The sequence below is a fragment of the Neofelis nebulosa genome, chromosome 18 (assembly GCF_028018385.1).
Source record: "Neofelis nebulosa isolate mNeoNeb1 chromosome 18, mNeoNeb1.pri, whole genome shotgun sequence".
Taxonomy (NCBI): Eukaryota; Metazoa; Chordata; class Mammalia; order Carnivora; family Felidae; genus Neofelis; species Neofelis nebulosa.
In genome coordinates, this window is record NC_080799.1 from 23,599,920 (window position 1) to 23,624,927 (window position 25,008).

Sequence of the window (25,008 nt, forward strand, 5' to 3'; positions counted from 1 at the left end):
GCACCTGTGTGCACACGTCCTCCTTTCATTCTGGCAGCTACACGGTCTCAGGGGAGGAAACAGAAGCTCAGAGAAGTTGAGGGCCTTTTCCGATGTCACACAGCCAGAAGGGGAAGAGCTACCATTTGAACCGACGTCTTTCTGGGTCCCCAGCATGTCTCCTTAACCTCGAAGCCAAATTGTTTTCATGCAGGTTGTTAACATTGGGGAGGTTCTTCAGGTATTATCCAGTACATCCTTTTTAAAAATTTTTTTTAATGTTTCTATTTATTTACTTTTGAGACAGGGAGAGACAGAGCATGAGCAGGGGAGGGGCAGAGAGAGGGGGAGACACAGAATCCGAAGCGGGCTCCGGGCTCCGAGCTGTCAGCACGGAGCCTGACGCGGGGCTCGAACTCATGAACCATGAGATCATGACCTGAGCCACCCAGGCGCCCCAACGGAAGCCCATCTTTAATCAAAGGTGATTTTTTTTAAGTGGCTTTACTGTGTTTGCTTTTTGCTTTTTGGTTTTGTTGTTGTTGCTGTTGTTTTCTTTTTAAATCGAATTATGTGCCAACATGCGAAATAGGGATATTTCACTTTCAAACGTCAGATTCCGAGTTTCCTGAGATGAAAAACAAAGGCTGGGTCTCTGTGGCTGTTGCAGCTGAGTCCTACCTGCCCAGGTAGATGAGGCACACACTCTTCAGTTAACTATTTCACTCCTCTGGTTTCTTGGTCTGTCCCCTATAGTTGGCAGGACTTGATTTACATCTATGGGAGAGAAAAGTGCCATTCAGAGTAGGATCAGGGGTCGCACAGCAAGAAAAAGTGAACATTCTGGTAGGTCCTCCCTCATGTTAGAATCAGGGGTCCAGCCCGGGGCCCAGGTCTCTGTCCCTTGGCTGGCTGGCTGTCCTGTGTCTCCTCTGTGACTGACCCTATCCCAGCCTCCTGTTGGCCACATTCTCCGTGTGACGTCTTTCCCCTTTAATCAGACCAAGGGAGGCTGCCTGCTCTCATGGTATTTTCACAATTCACAAAAAAGCCTCGTTCTTATTCTCACAAAATTAATAAGGGTTAAACCCGTCCTCTCAGGAAGATGGAAAGCTAGTTGGAGTTTTTTGAAACTCAACTTCATTTAAAAAGAAAGAAAGAGAAGGAGAGAGGGAGGGAAGGAGAGGGTGAGGAAGAACGGAAAGAAGGAAGGACGGAAGGACAGGTGGAAGGGTGGGTCACAAATCTAACAGTGTCACATCTATGATGGATATTCCTTGCCTTGGTTAGTCCTGACTGAATTCCCACCACCAATAACCCTCCCTCATCTTCTCCAAGAAAAGGAAGCAGAAGTGTGAGATCACCTTCCCCGTCCAGTTCCTAAGCCAGCCCCGATTTACAGCAGGACACGTAAGAGACTCCCCGGGAGCTTGATGTCATGGTGAGGTGCCAGGGGATCTCAAACCCTCTGTAAGAAGAAAGAAAGAAAGAAAGAAAGAAAGAAAGAAAGAAAGAAAGAAAGAAAAGAAAGAAAGGAGAGAAAGAAACAAAGAAAGAAAGAAAGAAAAGAAAGAAAGGAGAGAAAGAAACAAAGAAAGAAAGAAAGAAAGAAAAGAAAGAAAGGAAAGAAGAAAGAAATAAAAGAAAGAAAGGAAAGAAAGAAAGAAGAAAGAAAGAAAAGAAAGAAAGGAGAGAAAGAAAGAAAGAAGAAAGAAAAAAGAAAGAAAGAAGAGAGAGAGAGGGGAGGGAGGGAGGGAGGAAGGGAGGAAGGAAGGAAGGAAAGGGAAATGACGGGACAGGACAGGAAAGGAAAGGAAGAAAAGAAGGAAGGAAGAGGGGGATAGAAGAAAAGGAAGGAAGGAGGGAAGGAAGAAAGGAAAGAAGGAAGAGAAAATGTATTTTTGTAATTTTTCGTGCCATACATGAAAGTGAAGGGTGAACAGACCATACCTTCACAGTTTATAAGACATTGATAAAATAAACACATGTCTGTGCACTTCCTTTTTTAGGAAATGGAAAATTTTCTGGACCTTAGCAGCTCCACATGCCTATCTGATCCCATCTCCCCCCTTCTCCCCCTGCAAGGCAGTCGTTTCCCTGACTTTTGTGTTATTATTCTACTCGGTCATTCATTTTTAATTTTTGATTATGAAAATGATCAAATATGCAGAAAATTAGAAGGCGTACTACATTTCATAATTGAATATGATTCACCTGCAGCTGGATTCCAACAGCTTTTTAACATTTGGCTTTTTGTGTGTGTCTTTTTTTTTTTTGCCTTTTTTTTTTTTTTTTTTTTTGCCTTTGCCTCATCTTTCCATTGGCTGAGCCATTATTTAAGGATTTCATTTTGTAAAGTACCTACTGTATATAAAAACAGAGACGCTGGCGTGATGGACCCCACCAGCTTCAGCACAGACAATTCTGGGGACAATCTCAATCCACCTGTTCCCCCAATCACTCCATGCCTCTTTCGCCCCAGTCCTGGATTGCTTTGAGGCAAATCCCAGACGTTGTGTGATTTCACCTATAAGTAGTTCAGTCCGTGTCTCTGCGAGATATGGGGCCCCTGGGTGGCTCTATCGGTTGAACGTCTGACTCTTGGTTTCGGCTCAGGTCATGATCTCCCAGTCTCGGGAGTTCAAGCCCCACATCGGGCTCTGTGCTGACTGTGAAGCCTGCTTGGGATTCTGTCTCCCTCTTTCTCTGTCCCTCCCCCACTTGGCATGTCTGTCTCTCTCAAAACAAATAAATAAAAATACAAACACGATGTCACTATCATACCTAAAATAGTGAACATTTTCTAAATAGTACCAAATAGTCTGTGCTCAGATCACCGGAGCTCTACCCTCCCACCACCCCTCCCCCCCTCCCCCCCCCCCCCCCCCCCCCCCCCCCGCCTGCTTCCTCCTGTCTGTTTTTACAGTTCTTATCATTGAATTGGGATTCATCCGGGGTCCCCACAGTGTATTTGACTAATCCTTGCTCTGGGTTTTCTCTTCCTGTTTTGGTTTGTCCTGCTTTTTGGTTCTCCACTGTGTTTCTTTGTTTCAAAAGCCCAGGTCACTTCTCTTGTGCAACTTGCCACATTCTGGATTTTGCTAAATCCATTCTGTGATACCATTTCACACATTCTTCCCTCACTTTTACCTCCTGTAAACTGGGAGTGAGCTAGGGAGGCTTGATGGAATTCGGGTTAGATTTCTGGCAAGAGTATTCTGTAAGCAGTGTTGATGTGGTTCATCATCGGGAAGCCCATATGCCCGGTCCATCTCCTTTGATGATGTTAAGTAGATTCTGGAGTTAATTTCTATAATCTACCCATTAGAAAGTCTCCAGTGGCTTTTCACCTAATAGGTTTAACCTATTGGCAATCATTCTGTAAGACTTAGGCTCAATCATTTTGACGTAAGTTCCCACCCCAAGCCACTTTATCTTTAAATACTTAACAGCTTATGGCACACATTGCCAAAATTATTGGGATTCTGTCTCCCTCATAACTCAACACCATCACCCAACCCAATAAAACTGATAACTACTCTCTGTCCAATATTTAGCTCCTGTTTAAAAGTCTCCCAATCGTGCCCGTTTGTCTTCTGATGGTTTTTAAATTTGAGAATAGTTTAAGATTTACAGAGAAATAGAAAAGGTAGAGCAGAGAGCTTTCTTACCCCCCACACCTTCTTGACTTAGTATCGTCCTTTGTTTTACAATGAGTGAACCAGTCTGGGTACGTTATTATCAACTGAGGTCTGTACTTTATTCAGATTTTCTGATTTTCCCTTGAAACTTTTTTCTGTCCTGAGTTATCCCGAAGACCACATTATACTTAGTCCTCACTGGGGGACTCATTAGGTCCATCAGTTCTCATTAGGGTCCTTGTGGTCGTGACAGGTCCCATTTGGTTTTTATTTATTAAAAAAATTTTTTTTAATGTTTATATTTATCTTTGAGACAGAGGGAGACAGAGCATGAGCGGGCGAGGGGCGGAGAGAGAGGGAGGCGCAGAATCCGAAGCAGGCTCCGGGCTCTGAGCTGTCAGCACAGAGCCCGACGCGGGGCTCAAACCCACAAACCGCGAGATCATGACCTGAACCGAAGTCCGATGCTGAGCCACCCAGGCGCCCCCCCCCATTTATTTATTTTTAATGTAAATTCAAGTTAGTTAACAGTGTAGTCTTGGCTTCAGTAATAGAACCCGGTGATTCATCTCTTACATACGACACCCAGTGCTCATCCCAAAAAGTGCCCTCCTTCGTGCCCGTCGCCCATTTAACCCATCCCCCCACCCGCCTCCCCTCCAGCAGCCCTCAGTTTATTCTCTGCACTTAAGAGTCTCCTATGGTTTGCCTTCCTCTCTGTTTTTGTCTTATTTTTCCTTCCCTCCCCCTGTGTTCACCTGTTCAGTTTCTCAAATTCCACTTACGAGTGAAGTCATACGTCTTTCTCTGAACGACTTATTCACTTGGCATAATACCCTCTAGTTCCATCCACGTCGTTGCCAATGGCAAGATTTCATTTTTTTCATCTCTGAGTAGTATTCCATTGCATGTATATGCCCCATCTTCTTTATTCATTCATCTGTTGATGGACATGTGGGCTCTTTCCATCCTTTGGCTACTGTCGATCGTGCTGCCATAAACATGGGGGTGCATGTGTCCCTTGGAAACAGCACACCTGTATCCCTTGGAGAAATGCCTCGTAGCGCCATGGCTGGATCGTAGGGTCGTTCTATTTTTAGTTTTTCGAGGAACCTCCGTACTGTTTTCCAGAGTGGCCGCACCAGTTTGTGTTCCCACCGGCAGCGCGAAGCGTTCCCCTTTCTCCGCATCATTTTCGGAAGAGCACCTCCCATAGGACCTCGGAGAATGCCCCACACTTTAGCTGTGTCTGCGCGTTTCCTTTGGTGACCTTTGGCTTGTTGCGGTATCTCTTGCTGTGCCAAACGCTAGAAATTAGAATTAGAGGCACAATTACACCCAGACGAAATCCTGTTGCCTGGACTAGTTCGTAGGTGAGGCTGCATCCTCGGGAGACGGCCTCGCATCGGTGAAGGGGGAGGACGGAAAGGACCGACGGGCAGAGATGAGAAGCCTGTGGAGGCAGTGGCCGTGGTCTTCATCTCTCCCCAGTTCAGGAGAGGCTCTTCCCAAGCCTCTCGCATCTTGTCTCTCTTTCCTCGAACCCCCCCTCGACAAAGTTAACCCAATGCGAAATGTTAATTTGTATGTCTGGGAAGGTTAGGTCATTTCATTTTCTCGTCTTAGACCGTCGCCGGTGTAGCTGGATGAGCTGACCAGAGGATTACCCCGGAAAGAATTTACCCGTCGAAATCTGCGCGTGTTCGACGCACGTGCCTGTGTTTCTCGGGCGGTTTGAACACCTCCGTGCAATGTCTTGACACATCTTTGGGAGGGTCTCAGGCCGAACATATGCTTCCTTTCGCTCATGTAAAAAAGTCAATGCACGACGCTGGTGGTACAGGAAGCTACACAGAGGATGGGGGCGGCCTAGAACAAACGCGAACACACGAGCGCGTTTATAAACAGCGGAATCTGAACGCTTCGTGGATTGTATCAACGATGCCAGCTTCCTGAGTGTGCTGGTGTCTTACAGGCAGGAAAGACGGCCACACGACGGGGGGGTAGATTGCAGGGCGCAGGGGGCCTCCTGGTACCATGTTTTGCAACTTCTTATGAATCTATAACTTCTCCGAATAAAACATTCAGACAATTGACTGGAATGATGCGTGTCTTTTTTTTTTTTTAATTTTTTTTTAACGTTTATTTATTTTTGAGACAGAGACAGACAGAGCGTGAACAGGGGAGGAGCAGAGAGAGAGGGAGACACAGAATCTGAAACAGGCTCCAGCCTCTGAGCTGTCAGCACAGAGCCCGACGCAGGGCTCGAACTCACGGACCGTGAGATCGTGACCTGAGCTGAAGTCGGACGCTTAACCGACCAAGCCACCCAGGCGCCCCTGGAATGACGCGTGTCTTAATTTCGTGGCCGATGCCAAAGGAACGAGACGAAGAAACGAGTTAAAATTTCAGGGCGGTGGGGATGAGATGCAATTATCGTTATCTGCAGGTAATATGCTGTCTCCTTAGAAAATTGGGTAACACACGCTTCGAACTAATGCAAGGGTTCAGCAAGGTACGATATAAAAGATTAATAGATCCCATTCACAATAATACCAGCCAAAACAAATGGAAATACCGAGGAATAAAAAAAGACAAGAAAATACCTAGGAATAGACTTAACTCGCGTTGCCCGGGTCCTACCAGAAGGAAACCACGGCATTCATTAAAGGTTGCACAGGATGAATAAAGCAAATGAAACAAGAAACAGAGATCTGTATTTATTATTTGCAGTTAAAAAGGCAGCCAATTTTCCTTGGTTGTGCTATAAAGGACATTAGCAGGCAATTGGTGAAATTTGAGTAAGATCTGTAGATGAGATAATAGTGATGATTCAGTGTCATTTCCTGATTTTGATCACCGCACCGTGGTTATGGAAGAGAATGGCCTGGTTTTCGGGAAATTCACACTGAAGTATTCAGAAGCTGTCTGTTGAGGCCGCCATAACACGACATCACAGACGGGGGGGATTGTGAAGGGCAGAAATTTCTAGCTCACGGTTCTGGAGGCTGGAAGTCCACAGTCAGGGGGCCAGCGTGGTCAGGTTGTGGTGACCTGGAAACTCTTGTGTCCTCGCCTGCTGGAGGGAACACAAACATTCGATCTAAAGTGGAAGTGAAGGGGCACCTGGGTGGCTCAGTCGGTTAAGTGTCCGACTCTTGGTTTTGGCTCAGGTCATGATCTCATGGTTCATGGGATCGACCCCCACATCAGGCTCTGCACTGACAGTGAGGAGCCTGCTTGGGATTCTCTCCCTCTCTCTCTGTCTCTGCCCTGCCCTCGTGCATGCTCTCTCTCTCTCTCTCTCAAAAATAAAAACTAAAAAAAAATAATTGAAACAAAAAGTATAACACATTTGCAACTTTCAAACAGCTCAGAAGCTTCTACTAAATAACAGTAATATGTATGCTTATCTACATATGTGTATGGTGATGTCAGTATATTTAGAGCCAATAAGAATATTATTTGTGGAATCTGGGTGAAAGGTATGCAGAGAATCTTTTCAAAACTTTTACAACTTTTCTGTCATTTGAAATTATGACAGAATTTCATATTGTCGTATGAAACGGATATATTCAATTCATATGAATTGAACTCAATTTGTATTCAGTTTATATTGCTTAAAAAACCTTACACCTTAAGGGGTGCCTGGGTGGCTCAGTCGGTTAAGCGTCCGACTTCAGCTCAGGTCGCGATCTCGCGGTCCGTGAGTTCGAGCCCCGCGTCGGGCTCTGTGCTGACGGCTCGGAGCCTGGAGCCTGCTTCCGATTCTGTATCTCCCTCTCTCTCTCTGCCCCTCCCCTGTTCATGCTCTGTCTCTCTCTGTCTCAAAAATAAACGTTAAAAAAAAAAATTAAAAAAAAAAAAACACCTTACACCTTAAGAGGTTTCAGCTTTTAAGCAACAACCTTAAAAAAAGAATAACCAACAGAAGAACAAAAAGGAATAATGAAATAATAAGGAATTATAAGTAACGATGAAACAGGAAGCTGGGGAAGAAGGAGACAGTGTTGTATAAGTGTTAATATCAAGGAAACGAGTATTTTCTAAATATGGGATATTAACAAATGTAAGTGTCTCTATCGTATGAGATAAGGAGGTAACCATCAGGAGAAATATAAGCCCAACAACTTAGGAGGGAATCCATGGGTCGCTACACGTAAGATGCAGGGGAGAGGGGGTGGGAGCTCTTTGCTACGTTATCATTAATTCTTTGGATCTGTTTTCTCACTCATGCATGCATCCTGTTGATAAAAATTACGGTATTGGTGAGCAAGCAGAGGACGAATGGTTCCATCACTGGCTCCGGGAGAAGTGATTCGAAAATAAAAAGGTAACACATTTGGGGAGACCTGGGGGAAAAGAGAAATGCAGGCTTGGTGGACAGAGGGTTCGGCATCTCTGGAGAACGACACGGCAGACGTAACCTCTCCCCACCAGCAGGCCTCTCCGACTTTGTCCCCAGGTGAGGGACACAGATGGCGAAGAAAAGATGTGGGCAGCGATTTCCCTGGCAGCTGTGGATAAACACGGTGACAGCAAATCTAAACACTCAATACCAGGGCATTGACTTAAATAAACTCACAGCACCTCTGTGAAGTAGCCTTGAAATTTGAGTTTAGCAGGCTATTCAACAGTGAGAGAAGTCATCAAGATAAGCTCTTTACTTAAATTTGTTACCAAATAGGGGCGCCTGGGTGGCTCAGTCGGTTGAGCGTCCGGACCTCGGCTCAGGCCACGATCTCGGGGTTCGTGAGTTCGAGCCCCGCGTCGGGCTCTGTGCTGACAGCTCGGAGCCTGGAGCCTCCTTTGGATTCTGTGTCTCCCTCTCTCTGTCTGCCCCTCCCCTGCTCACACTCTGTCTCTCTCTCTCTCTCTCTCTCTCTCTCTCTCTCAAAAATAAATAAACATTTAAAAATGTTACAGAATAGCATTTCTTGTATGGTGTTCGTATTTCTTTTGTAAATGTTTATTTTGAGAGAGAGAGAGAGAGAGGGAGAGAGAGAAAGGAGGAGCAGGGAAGGGGCAGGGAGAGAGGGAGAGAGAGAATCCCAAACAGACTCCACGCTGTCAGTGAGGCAGTAAGGAGCCTGACGCGGGGCTCGACCCCACGACTGCGAGATCACGACCTGAGCCAAAATCAAGAGTCAGTAACTTAACTGACTGAGCCACCCAGACGCCCCGTGATGTTCATATGTTTTAAAGGATTCATCCTCACACACCAAAAGAGTGGCATTCAGTACAACAGAATATCACCAGGGCTTATCTCTTACGTGGTAACTTATGAATGGTGTGTGTGTGTGTGTGTGTGTGTGTGTGTGTGCGTGTGTGTGTGGGGGGGGGTCTATCTGTGCCCGCAGGTGTTTAATTGTAATACGTTCTTACTTTTTGGCTATCAGGAAAAATAACTCTCCAAGTAAGAAAGGTCTTGTGCTGAAAGGAGAGGTGACAGAATAGGGTGGGATATTTCTCCCCCTGAAAAATGCCTCAGGGGTCCGTGCATTACTTCAAACGCCTCCCCCGACGTGCCCGTGTAACCAAGTGAGACAGGCGGAGTGGCAGAATCCGCTGTGCCCGCACCACCCATGGGTCTCAGTTGAGTGGGAAAGCCCTTGCTTGCCATCTGGCCAAACCATGTAATCAAAGCCAGGAGGTTCCTCGATTCCTTCCCCCCCAACTCTGCACAGGACCGCGAGGCGGCCCGCGCTCCAGCTGATCACCGGTGCTCCCATTTGAAGCCATGAAGCCAAGAGTCCCTTGTCCAGGCCAATGCGACGCTCTCTCCTCTCCTCCCGCTCTCACTCCTTCATGAAACAGTTCATACCTTTCACCACGTGCTCGAACGTCCCCCCACCCTGTGCCAGGCACTCCGTCGGTGCAGATACATCCTGTTGAATAAAACAGACACGGTCTTCCCTTTGTGGAACTCACAGTCCGGTAGAAGAGACAGACGACTACATGAATATACGGCTTCAAATGATCAAAGGAGCAACAATGTAAAGGAAACTTACACGCCGATAGGACATATGGGGGGGGCCAGGGAGTGGGGGGCGCACTCGTTCTGTTTCAGATACACTGACCTCACCGTTACTGAATGCCAACCTCAGGGCCTTTGCACTTGTGGTTCCTCTGCCCGGAATGTTCTCATCCAGCTATCTGCACGATTCACTCCCCTGTTACGTTTGAGTTTTTGTTTAAAAGTCACCTCCTCAGAGATGTTTTCATTGAGTACATCATCCAATATGTCCCCCGTATACACACGTATGCACACACTGTCTTTCTTCATAGCCCTTAGTGCTTTACATTATACGTATACGTGCATATACATACATGTGTCTATGTGCATGTGTATTTATGTGTATGGGCACACTCATATTTTACTAAATCGAGCACATGTTTGTTGAGACCCTATGATGCACCAGGCACTATAACAGGTGTCGAGATTATGGAGATGAAAAACCATGCCTGCCCTCACAAAACATTCATTCCAGCTCCGGAAAACAGACGCCAAATTCATTAGGCATATTTTCAGGTTGCGATAAGCTGCATGAGGCCAGCTTAAAATAGACTCCAGGTATTGTGAGTGACAGAAAGGGGGAATCAGGGGCACCTGAGCGGTGCAGTTGGTTGAGCATCCAACTCTTGATTTCGGCTCAGATGACCATCCCAGGGTTGCAGGATCGAGCCTCGCGTCGGGCTCCAGACTGAATATGGGACCTGCTTAAGATGCTCTCTCTCTGTCTCTCTCTCCCTCTGCCCCTTCCCCAGCTTGTGCTCTCACTCTAAAATTAAAAAAAAAAATGGGAGTGGGAATCAGAGGGTGCTCTGAGGACGTGACATGCGAGCAGGTGCCTGGAGAGGTGAAGACAGCAGCCATGACAGCAGCCAGGGAAGGTGCTGTCCAAGTGGAAGGCTCTGGAAAGGCAAGGGCATGGAGGTGGGTGTTTGAGAATCAGCAGGGAGGCCGGCGTGCCGGGCACTGGGGGCGAGATGCTGTGCAGGACAGGAATAAATTCCGAGCCTTGCAGCTGTGGTAAGGACTTTGGAAGTCATTCCGAATGAGAGGGAAAAACCACACGGGGAGATTCAATCTGGTTACTTTAATGTCAACTTATTGAAGTGTAATCTCCATACCATCAAATATTCCCAGTTCAAGTACACAGTCCAGTACATTCTGCCAGCTCTCCACACCTCCGTAACTGTCTCTCCGGTTGAGATACAGAATATTCCCATCCCCCGGGAAGGTTCCCTTGTGCTGCCTTTGTGGTCAACCCCCTCCCTCCGCTCCAGGCAACCTCGGGTCCGCCTTCTGTCACCTTAGATGAGCTTGCGCTTTCTAGATCCTCAGATAAACGAATGATACAATGTGTCATTTTTTGGATCTGGCTACCTTCGCTCAGCAGGATGTTTTTGAGATTCATCCGCGCTGTGACTATCACTGCTTTGCGCGTGTGTGTGTGTGTGTGTGTGTGTTTCATTACTAAGGAATATTTCATTATATGGATATACCATAATTTGTTTTTCTATTTATCTGCGGGTAGATACATATTTTGGTCGTTTCCAGCTTTGCGCTGTCTTGAATAACGCCGCTATAAGCTTTCACATACGGGTCTTTATTTTTTCAACATTTTTTATTTATTTTTGGGACAGAGAGAGACAGAGCATGAACGGGGGAGGGGCAGAGAGAGAGGGAGACACAGAATCAGAAACAGGCTCCAGGCTCCGAGCCATCAGCCCAGAGCCTGACGCGGGGCTCGAACTCACAGACCGCGAGATCGTGACCTGGCTGAAGTCGGACGCTTAACCGACTGCGCCACCCAGGCACCCCAACATACGGGTCTTTAAATGAACATATGTTTTCATTTCTGTTTACGCGCACACCTAGGAGTGGGGGGGGGGGGGGTTGGGCCATATGGCCAGTGTAGGTTTAATTTATAAGGAATCGCCAACTGTTTTCCAAAGTGCTTGGACCAGCAGAGGGTAAACACAAGAGAGTACTGAGCAAAGTGCTGGCCTGGGAGAAATACATGGTCAAATTTACCGTTAAAAATACCACGGCAAGTAAAAAAAAAAAAGGGGGGGGCGTGGCGCCGAGGTGGCTCGGTTGGTTGAGCGTCTGACTCTCGATTACGACTCAGATCGTGATCCCAGGGTTCAATCGAGCCCCACATCAGGCTCAGGGCTGAGCATGGAGCCTGCTGGGGATTCTCTCTCCTCCCTCGGCCCCTGTCCCAGCACCCCCTTCCCTTTAAGATAAAATTTAAAAAATATCAATGCAGCTGCTGGGTAGGGGATGGACAGAGAATGAGGACAGTGGCACATCTCCGGAATTTGCTCGCGGGAGGTGATGGATGAAGCGATTCCACAGGCGGTTAGCACGCAGAGACATCGAGACACTGGCCCAAGGCGGCACATGCAGCGAGCAGAGAAACCAGGAGGCGCCCTTATCCTTGTCTGTCCTGGGAGTCCAATCACATGTACTGTGTAGATTCGTCCCCTTACACCTCCTGGACATCTCAATACCCCTATCAGAATATAAAACCTTGGACTGTGAGTAGCCTGTTCTGCAAGCTTTCCACAAAATGAGCATTTCTAATAAATTTTAACTTGATAAACGAGCCTGTCTTGCAACGCGAGTCCTACGTGACGCCCAGCGTCACATGATCACAACTGAGCCAATGGTTCTTGAAGCTGGTTTTGCTGCACAAGCGCTTTGGATTACAAGCCCGTTTCCAGAACGAATCGTGCTCACAAACCAAGGTTTCGCTGTATTCTGAGTTTTATATATACGCAATATCTTACATACAAACTTTGTATAAATATACATCACTATCAACCTCTCTCTCTCTCTCTCTCTCTCTCATCTATAGCATTCCCTTATCTTAAGTACACAAAACACTTCCCAATTATTTTTAGGAACAGTTTGATCTCTTACGTGCTCTAAAGCCAAGCATTAGAAAGCTTCGTCCTCTCAAGAAATGTCCATCACTGAGGCATTCTGGGCTCAAAGAAATAAGAGTTATCCTGCCGAAAGACATTCCTCAGGCTGTACCTGTCTCCATCTCCCTTCCTGCACAGGGGTCCCGCTCCCGACTCCCTGTTCAGCTGGGGACTTGTATTGCGCCCCCCCCCACCCCCCACGGTCTCCCAAGAGACCACATCCAGACTTTTCATCGCCTATTTGCACTCACGGCATCTGGGCTTGAGCAGGATCCAGAAAGTAGAGGGCTGGTTCTGAGGTCCCCCTGTTTCCTCTTCCTCCGGGAAGCACACCTGGGTTCCAATTTCCAGACCTCTGTGCAGTGAGCACCATGTAGCTAAACTCGGCCCCAGGGGATGTGGGCAGAAGTGATACGTGGCATTCTTCCGCGTGCCCATAACACCCTCCCGCATAATCATCCACCCCGCCAGGGAAACCACCTGCTACGCCTCCCCAGGACGGAAGCAACCTGAGCCCCTGAATGTGGGGCACAGACCCTCGTCGCCCGGGAAACAAACTGCCGCCATTGAGCCACCGCGATGGTAGAACCGTTTGACCCCCCGCGGCCGGTGGGCCTCGCCTTCTTTTCCTTTGAGCCTGGGTTTGAGGCTCCCGCCGCGTCTTGGTGGCCTGACCTTGTGGTTCAACTTGGCCCTGCCCTGCTCAGCGTCCGTAGCGCGTGATGAACACGGGACGCTCGGCGTCACCTTTCAATCTCGTTTACACGTTCCATTCGCTTCAACAGTGTTTCCTGGTTGCGAAAGGAGGAGGGGAGTACTCGTTTTCTGCTATTTAATTTTTTTTTCAACGTTTTTTATTTATTTTTGGGACAGAGAGAGACAGAGCATGAACGGGGGAGGGGCAGAGAGAGAGAGGGAGACACAGAATCGGAAACAGGCTCCAGGCTCTGAGCCATCAGCCCAGAGCCTGACGCGGGGCTCGAACTCACGGACCGCGAGATCGTGACCTGGCTGAAGTCGGACGCTTAACCGACTGCGCCACCCAGGCGCCCCGTTTTCTGCTATTTAATGAGAAGGTAAATAGCTAGGGGCTCTAGAACAGGATGAAAGGGACACTCACTTTTCGCTGTGTACCCTTTCATATTTTTTTTTTTGCAATTCGGGACCATGCAACTCATTCAAATAAACACATTTTTTTTTTTTTTGAAGTACCAATAGGATGTCAACCCAGTAGGGTTACAGCTTTTTCCGCGACAAGGACCTCCTGCGATTCACAACTGCATCTCAGACTCCCAGGCGAGGGTCTGGCATGAAGTAGGTAACGTTGTGCAGTGGTTAGAAATGCATCTCCCGTGGGGGCGCCTGGGTGGCTCAGTCGGTTAAGCGTCCTACCCCGGCTCAGGTCGTGATCTCGCGGTCCGTGAGTTCGAGCCCCGCGTCGGGGTCTGTGCCGACAGCTCGGAGCCTGGAGCCGGCTTCACATTCTGTGTCTCCCTCTCTCTCTCTGTCCCTTCCCCACTCACGCTCTGTCTCTCTCTCTCAAAAATAAACATTAAGAAAAGAAATGCAGCTCCTGAATCAGACAGACCCGGAAAAAAAATCCTGCTGCTACCAATGACTACTCTCTGTATGGCCGAGAAAGAGCAGATTTCCTGGCGTCTCCAAGCCCCAATGTCTTTGGTGTGACAGCATGACGCTAGGGCCTGGATCCTAAGATGCTTGGAAGGAACTACCTGGGACATCGGGGGTCAGCATAGCTTAGCACCAGCACCTGACGTAGAACGTTGCTGAGTACAATGTTTGCTCTTGCAATGAGGCATCGAGTAAATGTTTTTGAATCCCTGCTGAACCGAACAGGCAGGTCCTGTTAAGAAATAAAGGGGAAAAATATAACCCACAGGCATCCACGCATCCCGAATTAGTGCTGTCCGGGGTAGTTTGTCCGGATTTATTTCGACTGTAATACAATCAAGCGCGTGTACCAGAACTCCGCTTACCCCATCCCTTCCACCCTATTTGGCGTTTCTTGATGGCCATTTACAAAGAGTGTTTATTTCCTATGCAATTGCATTTTCAGAGAGAGCGAAGGGGGGGGGAGGTATCACGAGGAGGACGTTTTATTAAGAGATTATTTAATATTATTGATACACTGTGCCAGGAGTCAAGGAAATGCGCCAATCGATGGATGCCCACATCAATGTTTAATCTACTCTTAGCCCTTTGCTGGAGTATTTAATTAGCTTGTGATTTGGAAAATTGCATGGAGTACACAAGGCGATGAATGTTCTGGAACTGAAGACAGAAGTGATTATTTGCTTCCAGCAGCTTGTGAAACAGAAAGCCTGGGAAATGTGGTACGGAGAGTCTAACACAGGAAACACAATGGTGAGGGCAGGTCCAGAGGGAGAGCTTGCCCCGGCATTCATACTTAGCCACACAGACTTTTGAATCGGGCAAACCTCACACCCATTCTGTGGGGTCCGTTGGTGGCTGACCCCACTTCGTACAGGAGGCAATAAATACTGAATCAGGGATGCTAAGACGTTTGCTTTGAGACCACTCTTGGGTGCCTGCTTTCCAGGGCGTCAGTCCCTTTAATTTGGTGCATCCAAATCGTTGACCTTGGTCCCCGGAAAGGTTCCTCTGGTTTGCCTTTTGTCATCCCAGGGAAAAGGGTGGGGTCAGAAGTGCCAAAATGGCCATTCTGTGGGTTGGGCAACGCGAGAGGCAGGATAATGGCCTCCCAAAGACGCCTGCTTCCTAATTCTTGTGAATAGGTCAGGTTTACATGGCAAAGGGGGAGCAAGTCAAAGATGAAATTAAGATTGCCAGTGAGCTGACCTTGAGACGGGGAGATGATCTCCATCCTGTAGGGGGCCCGGCGTAATTACGCAAGTTCTGCAAGCGGAGGAAGGAGGCAGAAGACCGAGAACGGAGAGCTGACAGCACAAGAAGGGCCTTTGCTCTGAAGATAGGGGACGGGGCCACGAGCCGAGGGATGTGGAAGCCTCTAGAAGCTGGAAGAGGCAAGGAAACAGGTTCTCTCCCAGGGCCTCCAGAGAGAACAGAGCCCTGCTGATACCCGGTGAGGCCACGGTGGCACTTCTGACTTCCAGAACTGTAACTAACAAGTCTGTGGTTTTCTTAAGCCACCAAGTGTTTGGTAATTTGTGCCCAGGAGACGAAGAGAGGCAACCTCTTTCCTGCAGTGCTCTAGAGTCGCCACATTGGAGTTTGCTTTTCACACAGTCCCGGCTCTTGAAAGGGGATGTTTCTAATCCGATCAGGTGCTAGACCAGGACAGTGTCCACGACGCAACCGAAGGTAATCAGTACAGATCTCTGAAGTCTCGCTTCCACTTTCTACCTCTCATGGAAGGCAGGGTCCAAAATGCAGTCCCACGAGGGAAAACGTCTGCCCAGCTCTCTCTCTGTCTCTCTGTCCTTCTGCGTATATGTGCTCTCATTCCTTCGATGCCTTGTCCCATATGGATGGCCAGCTGGTGGCGTCATTTGGGCTTAGGCTGAGGGGGAGACAGAGGACCCTGAAGATGACAGGCTCCACCTGTACCCTCCAGGTGGCATGTCCACATGGTCCACTCTGGCATTTGGGGCTCACGTCCAAATTATACTGAAATCGTGCTGGAATTTCATAATTCCCTTTAACCTTTGTATTTACAATTGCCTCGGGGATCTCGCCAGCGAGGTATTTATAGTTTGGGACGGAGTTGAGGCATCGGTCTCAATATTATCTTAATTCCGCCGAGCCCTCGTCTCAGCCCTAAGACAGCCTCACTCTTTCCTGGTCCACCAGCTAATGGAGGAGCCACCTTAGTGTCAAAGAGCCTGGGGTAGTGCTGGCTTACCTGTCCATTCGGGTCCTCCATGCCTTCCCGTGAACAAAGATACCGGACGTCACGGGAGCCCTGTGGACTTGGGTTTGGCTGGATACTGAGGGACCGTGGAATATGGAGAGAAAGCTGGGAGACGAAGAGATAACAAGGCTACTGTATTGATCTGTAAGGATGATGGTAAGAAGGTAAACACTTTTTGTGACCCGATGTATCAGTTTCTTATTGCTGCATAACAAATTACTCCAAAACTTAGTGGCTTGAAAACAACAATGTAAATTATCTTTCACTTTATATGGGTCTGGCTTAGCTGGGTCTTCTGGCTCTGGGATCCTTACGAGGCCGTCACCCAGGTCTGACAGGGCTGCAGTCATCGGAAGACTCCACTGGGAAAGGATTCTCTCCCAATGTCGCACTAGCACGGTCGTCAGCAGGATCCAGGTCCTTGGTAGCTTCTGTAGTGAGGACATCAGTTCCTCACAGCCTGTGACCTATAGGATGCTCTCATTTCCTTGCTATGTGGGAGTCTCTGTGGGACAGGTCACCACCTGGCCGTTTGGTTCATCCAATGAAGCCAGGAAGAACCCGAGAGAGTAAACACAAACAGACAAGATGGAAGTCATGGATGTTGTGACTTCCCAGTCTTGGGCGTGGCATGCCATCGAATTCCCCATATTCTGTTCCTTAGAAGGAAGTTGCTCTAGGAACATTTGCACTCAGGGCAATGGATTGCACCGGCCAGGCCTCTGGGGGTCACGTCGGGAGCCTCCTGCCCCCCTTACCATGCCCCGTGAACCGGTCAGTGCTCTCCAGAAACAGAAATTGGCTCATGATTCTGGAGGCTAAACTCTGCCGTCCGTAAGCTGGAGGCCCCAAAAAGCTGGTGGCATAATTCCAGTCCAAGTCTGAAGGCCCGAGAACCGGGGGAGCCGATGGTATAAATCCTAGTCAAAGGCAGGAGACGACTGATGGAGCTGGAACTGACAGGCGGGAGGCAGAAGGAGCGAACTTTTGTTGCCTTTTGGCGACTTCGGGCCCTCGATGGACTGGTGCCCGGCTGGAGAGGGGAGAACAAAGTACTGAGCCCACCATTCAAATGTTAATCTCGTCCGCAAACACGCTCACTCGGAAATAACGTTTAATCTGGGCACCCCTTGGCTCAGTCAAACTGACGTGAAATCAACCATCATGCCCGGGTTCTTGGAGGGTGGTCGGAGGGAAGGTGATCGTCTCATACTTGCTGGACTCTGGACGCTCATCTCCATCGTCACCTGTTCAAACCCAACCTGTCCTTCAATAACCAAAGGAGCTGCCACCTCCTCTGGGAAGCTTTCCTGACTCTCCTCGGACGGTGTGACCTGTCTGCCCCTGGGAACCAGTCTGCACCCGCCCACTTTATGCAACTGTTACGTAATGTGCCAGAGTCACAATGCCGGGCGCTGACTTCCAGCCCTGTCACGTACGAGCTGTGTGCCCTCGGGAAAGTCAGCTCGCATCTCTAAGTGTCGCTTTCCTCATCTGCACAAGGAGGGTAAGGACATGAGGAGCACAAAATGATACAATGCGTAGAGCTGAGCACCCAGCCTACAGGGAGGGGATGCTTACTCCTTGTCAGTCATTACCACAAGCGTCGTTCATTAAGCAACTTGACCACAGAGTCTGAGTCTTGCTGGTTCCCTCCTGACCCACAGTGCCTAGCAAGCACATACTTGGCACACGGCCAAATACTTTTAAACGGATGGAGGGATGTGGCCACTGTGATTTCTCTGTGCTGGATCTCACCGGAGCGGAGCAGCTCAGCTCAGCCGCGGGGTGTGCACTCCAGGCCCCCGGGGCTCCCTGGGCTCCTGGTCTGACCGCTTCATCCCTGAGCACCTTTCCTGCTGTTGCTCGAGGGCCCCTCCCGCCATCTGTGGGGCTGGAGGATCTCTGATGCGATCGCAGTTCCATCGCCGTGGAGAATCACCTCGTTCCCCGCGCTGTGTGTCAGGGAGAAGGATTTACGGGGAGGGGACAGAACACTTCCCCGGACTTCCATCTTCCCTTTGCGTGCACTTTCCACGCCACCGCTCCTCCCGGCCCTCATCCTTCAGCTGCCCCGAGAATCCAGAGAATATATATAATCTTTCCCGTTCTCTCTCTGTTACCTTTGCATCTCGCTTGCTTCCTCTGAGTCCGACACAGGTAGGGGGTGGCGGCCTCCGGTTTGCTTTGACGGTGGACATTCCCCAGACCCTTTAGGAACGAGCTTTCTCATTCACGGTTCTCTCGCGGCTGAAATATGGTCGCAGGGAGCTCGGAAAATAGACCCCATCCTCTTTTCCCGAAAGAATTGAGCCATCTTTTTCCTCCTTGCTGCCTGCCATCCGCACTGAAAAGTTAATCTGTTCCTCTTCTCAACTAGTGCATTTATCATAGGGAAGTGGTCTGTTGTGGAAAATATTGATCAAAGGCCTGCCAGGTCCTCTGCTGGGTTGAAATCGAGTGTTGCAGTCAATCAATGGCTTGGCATTTGGTGGTGCAGAGAGAAGGCGTTGTCCTCCGCACGAGGCCGGGCTGACGGATGCAGGGAGGGTGCTGGGGAGGGCGTCTTTCTTCCGTCTGCTTCTCCTGGTTGGCTTAAAGGGCAGGGTGGAATCCAGGAGGCTGGGCCAGGACTGGGGAATCTGTGGTCTGGTGATCTTGGGGGGGCCTCTGCTCCCCCCAGAGGGGGCCAGGCTCTGCGTGTCGATAGGAGAGGAAACAATTGTCAACAAGGACACTGGTCAGAGTCTATGGGAATGACGTCTTGATGTAGAATTAGCATGCAAGAAAAGAAAAGAAAAGAAAAGGAAAGAAAAAATTCAAGGGGGCACCTGGTGGCTCAGTTGCTTAAGGGTCCAACTCTTTTTTTAATTAATTTTTTAAATGTTTATTTTTGAGAGAGGCAGAGTGTGAGCAGAGGAGGGGCAGAGAGACAGAGAAGCACAGAATCTAAGCTGCCAGCACAGAGCCCGACGCGGGGCTCGAACCTCTGAACTGCGAGCCCGTGACCTGAGCCGAGGTCAGACGTTCAACCGACTGAGCCACCTGGGCACCCAAAGCATCCAACTCTTGATTGCATCTCAGGTCATGGCCTCGAGGTTGTGAGATCGGGTTCCATGCTGAGTGTGGAACCTGCTTCAGATTCTCTCTCTCTCTCCCTCTCCTTCTGCCCCTCCCTCCCCCTCAAAAAGAAGAAAGAAAGAAAATTCATTTCAATTGAGGTGGTAGAAATGGGCTCCGCTCCCCACAGGTAAGTTTTTGTGTTCAGAAGCCCTGAGAGTTTCCTAATACAAATGATGCCATAATTGAAGATTAACGCTGGGTTCCGATCAGTAACTTCAATCTCTCCCTCCCTTCCTTCTTCCCTTCCCTCTTCCTGATTGTGAGGCTGCCTCAAATGCTTGTCACCAAGTAGCTGCTTGCTACCTGTCAGGCACTGTTCTAAGCATCAGGGATAGAGGAAGGACCAGGAAGTCGGTTTACAGTTCACTAAGCTCTCTGCTTGAGGATGGCCAGGGTGATTCAACTGAGAACAAAGACATACACTGCTTGGGGGAGTAATGTAGCCAAGAGGGCTTCAAGGAGGAGGTGGCTTTTGCGGACTAGGAAGGCATCAAGAAAGGCAACGTGCCTCGGAAAGGCACCTGGAAGCAATCACCCATGGGAAGAGGCCACAGAGTAATTCCGTGTTGGCAGGTGTAATAGCCATTGGCCAGGGAGGTCAACTGAGGCACTTTGGGACAACTTGCATGATGAGCCAAGCCGGTTTACCGTGAGCCATGAACGACGTCAGGCAAATGAGGGGCTTAATACCACTTTTGCCTGACAGTAGTGCTTGAAGTATTTTATTTCCTGGAATAATTGAGATTATTGGTTGTAAGTGACAGAAAGCCATCTGTGTCGGTCATGGTCCCAGCTGGAAGCAGATGCGACGCTCAGTTGGGGAGATATGAATAGCGTTTAACAGAGGAACTATTTACAAAAGTGCAAAGCAGCTGGGCCTGGAGGGGCAAGAGAAAGGAGCTGTCATCAGATCCCGGGGCAGGTGCCGGGATCCCGGGCAGGCGGGGGAGAGACAGAGAAAGAGAAGGGGAGGGGAGGAGGGGCCACCTGCTACCTTTGGTTGACGCCATCCAGCCCACTCTGTGAAGCCACAGTCAGGGAATGAACCTCCGGCCTCAGCCTCCCCCTTCCTCCGACCTCCGGCCGGTGTGCTCCGTCAGCCAGATTCTACTGGAAGCCGAAAGCCTTGGGAGCTGGCAATGAAGTTCACGCAGCTCAGCCTCTTGGGGCAGGGACCGCGCTGGAGGGGGTACGTCTAGGAATCCAGATGGCAGACAGAATACAGGCACCTGCCAACTCACATTGAATTACATTCCTGACCCCAAAGCACCTCAGAACCCGGCTTTCCTAGGGGATGGTTAAACTTTCAGACGGTGTAAGGTGGTCCAATACCTTGGGGCCAACCTACAACCAACCAGCTTAGCAACCCAAGCGGGGAGAGGAGGGAGGTGTCTTTCCAAGAAATCCCGGCAATAATCCAGATTGAGGTGAGCTGGGTCCTACTTCCAATGACCTTCACTTAGAGTATTCTGAGCCTCAGTTTCTGAGCCTTTAAAATGGGAATGGGCTAACCCCATGTGGAAAGAAGGAGGGTAGCATGATGGTCAAGGTCATGGACTTTGGGGCCACACTGCTTCAACTTAAATCCCAGGCCATCCACCTGCAGACTGGTGACCTTGGCTGTGTCTTAATCCCTCCAGGCCTCCCTTTTCAGACCTGTAGGGTCGGGATGGTAAGGGCACCTACCTCGTAAGGTAGGTAAAATAATGCATGAGAATTCTTAGCAGACCATCTGCAACCCAGTAAGTGTTTGATCGATGTTAATGGATGCTTTGGCATTGTTATCATTCTTCATGCTTCAGTTCTGTTCAGCTGGGAGGAGGCCTTTCCTTTCGAGTTTTCAGAGGGACGATCTGTGCAGCTACGCTGGAAGAAACTCCTCTCCGCTCTCCTAAAAATGGTACCCGTACCCGGTATGAATTTCTGATCTCCAGTCACGGGAGACAATGGTGATGCTGATTTGCCCTCCTTCTTCCATCCCATTACTGCCTTTCTCAACAAACTGATTTCCCCTTGCTCTTAACTCTCCCATGTTGTCGAGAAATATCCTTCCAGCTGGAACGCCTGGCTTCTCTTGCCCTCTGGAGGCCAGGTAGCAGTGACCTGCTGGTCTCCCCTATGGTGCCCAGATTTTCAGTGTTCGTCGTCAGGGATGCACCCCCAAGAGCCCCGCTGAGAGCCCTAGCTTATGTGACCAGCATGTCAGTACATGGGGAGCTGGGCCCCGTAGGCTGGCCTCCTATACCCTAACGGACTTCCTTTCCCCAGGAAACTTGCATGCTGGGAAGAAGGAGGAAACGCTCTTTCCTTAATTTTCTTTTGCTCTGTGAAAGAACCAATTGTCCATGAAATCAAATAAAGGTGCAATACATATTAAAACACTGCGGGCTTGCTAAATCCGTTAGATGGGGGGAAAAAAACCCAAAAAACAAAAAAACCAAAGCTTCGAAGAAATGCCAGTCCGTGCCTCTGAGGTTTATAATCATGTTTCATTGCTTGTAGTTCGGTAAAAACAACAACAAAAATAAGCGTGTGAGTTTAAAATATGACTCTGGGCAGGTGTGGTGAAGTGTAAAAAAGTCTCCACCAGAAACGAGGTGGCCACATTCCAGCCTGTACCCACCCTGCTCCGTGCTGAGGGTCACGTCTCTGCAAAGCCTTGGTCCTACCCCTTCCCGTCAACGCACGATGACGGTGTGGGGCCAGACTCAGGCTGGAGACCACCCCAGCTTGACGTGTTTTTGGTTTGTTTCCATTCTTGTTTGGTTGTTGAGAAGGTCCCACCGGGTTTTCTCTCTTGAATGCTGAAATGACGCATGGGGCCAGCTGAAAGCGAGACAAGACCACCTGACTTGTACCTCCTTTGGTCCCGATGCTTTTCCGTTGCAATGGGCAATACGTTGACCGTGGCCTGTCTATGCCCACACGGTGCGGGGGGCAGAGGGGCACCCCACAGATGTCAGGGTCAGGGCTAGCTTTCGTATCTCCTCAGAAATGAAGCAGATGGGCCCCTCGGTTGGGGAAAGGGAGACGATTGTCCAGACAGAGCCAAACGGTGTGTAGATTGAATAATGGATGGATGCCAATTTTCTGGACAGTCGGTAGGTCGTTCAGTGCTGCCCTGACCTTCGCTCTGGGTGAGGTGGACATTGGGTTTGTAGATACGGACTCAGCCCTACTTGGCCCTTGGGCCTCGACAGCTCTTCCCCTCAAGGAGGAACCCTCCAGTTTTGCCTTGTTTTCCCCTGAGCTCTACTTACCTCGACCCCAGGGTCAGCGTCCTATCCCTTGTACGACACATCAGCACAAATTCCCTGGCTTAGAAGAACACAAACACATTATCGGACAGTTTGGTGGGAGGTCAGGCGTCCAAAAGGGTCCTCACTGGGCTAAAATCAAAAGGTGACAGGATCGTATTCCTCCTGAAGATGTCAGGCAAGAATTGGTTTCCTGGCCTTTCCTGACTTGGAGAAGCCGTCTCCTTCCTCGGCTCATGGCCTCTCCTCCACATTCGGGCCGGCAACCGTCGCTCTGACCTCTGCCTCTTCGCATCGTCCCCTCTTCTTCTCAGAGTCTGAGTCTCCCGTCTCCCTCACGGTCCCCTGTGATGGCACTGAGCCCACCTGGACCATCTGGAGTAATTGCCCATCGCAAGATCCTTAGCTGGATCACAGCCGCAAAGTCCCTTTGGCCACGGAAGGTAACACATTCACAGGCTCCGGGGATTAGAACACGGACATCTTGGTGGGGGCTCTGGTTTTGCTGACCACACCCCTGCTCCCAGAAGTGTGAGGGGGCGGGGTGGGAAAGATTATTCCGATCTTGTAGTCTTCCAAAAGCTCCAGGGCTCTGGCTTTTGAAACTCCAAAAGCACTTTTCTCTGCTTTTCCTGCTCTAAAACCCTTCCCTGAGGCTATGAAAGTCTCGTGGTCTGAGTTGAACAGAATGACAGGCCACGGGATGAAAAATAAGCAGCAGGGGCAGAAAAGATGTTGATAGATGCGTCACCATACTAACCCCACGGGGGGACATCCATCAATCTGACTCCACAGTCGGGCTCTAGAAGTTCATGTTGACAGTTCCTGCAGGAGTCCAGGGTGGCTAATTCAGAGCCAAGCAAACATCCTTTCGTCTGCAAACTTTTTTGAACATCTACGTGAACGTGCGGCATGGCCTCGGGTCAGAAAGGACTGATACTGTTGGAAGCATGCCAGATGGTCACAGCCACCAGAGCAGTTGAAACAAGACAGAAAAGACCAATGTCGGCGAGGACCTGGGGCAGCCGGGACCCTCCTGCACTGCTGGGAAAGCGTGTGCCTTTGCACAACCACCACCAAAGAAAACTACGTGTCAGAATCCCCTAAGGTGAGTGTACGTATACCCCAGGACGTGGCGTTTTCATAGAAACGTGTACCCAAGAACACCAAAAGACACACACGAGAATACACGTAGGGGCACCACTCGTGACCGCCCCACCCGACAAGGTTCCAAATGTCTACCACACTGCGAGGGATAAGGTTCTGTGGTGCGGTCACACGGTAGGATGCCGTATAGCAATGCCGTCTCGGTCCGTTCAGGCTGCGATAACAAAACACCCTCGACCGAGGGCTTGAACAGCAAGCGTTTACTTCTCCCACCTCTGGAGGCTGGGAAGTTCAAGGGTAGGGCACCAGCAGATTCAACATCAGGTGACAGCTCATTTCCTGGTTCGCTTCCGTGTTCCTGCTGTGTCCTTGCAGGACAAGAAAGACGATAGGAGAAGTGTCTGGGGTCCCTTTCATTGTGGAGCCAATCCCATTCAGCAGCGTTCCAGCCTCATGACCCAGTCCTCTCCCAAAGCCTCTCCTTCTAAATGCCGTCGCCTTGGGGCTCAGAATTTCAACACATGAATTTGTGGGGGACACAAACCTTCAGCCCGTAACAAATATCCATCCAGGGATGGATGAAACGCAGATACAGTACATCTCGTAAATAAAGTGTTGTGCGAAAGAAGGTGGCCGCAGAAGAGGGCATATGCTGTATCTCATTTATTATGAATGTCAAGATCAAGCAGAAAACATCTCCTGGCACCATTATTCACCTGTCAGGTCTCCACTGACAGGTGAGGTCCCGCTGGGCTCCCTGAATCGGGGCGGGCTTGGGTGCGAGAGGAGCAGTGACCGCTGAGCCTGGCACTCGCTCATGGGACGGACACACGCCTCTGGAGTCCTGAACCGCTATGCCAGGAGTCGGCGAGCCTGAAGGTGCTGGGCTGGGGCAACCACCCTAAGAGATGTCAGGGGGCCCAGCTGTCCGAGGCTTCCCAGGCCCGACGCCAGGCGTATGAGTCTCTAGATGACTCCAGCACCCCCTCCCCTCTGAGCTGCCCCCACTGAGACTCAGTAGAGCAGAGACAAGTTGCCCCCACCCTGCCCAGAATGCACATTTGTGAAAAAATAAAATAAAGCAAAC

The 25,008-nt window shown here is 49.6% G+C and overlaps 1 long non-coding RNA gene across 1 annotated transcript in view; it reads right to left on the bottom strand.

Annotated features, from left to right (window-relative positions):
- Positions 1–6,320: 6,320 nt before the first annotated feature.
- Positions 6,321–25,008, bottom strand: part of LOC131501021 (uncharacterized) — a 28,119-nt gene continuing 9,431 nt past the window's right edge. Inside the window, exon 2 of the long non-coding RNA XR_009256580.1 lies at positions 6,321–6,699. This is a non-coding gene — a long non-coding RNA (uncharacterized LOC131501021). The remainder of the gene's footprint in view (positions 6,700–25,008) is intronic.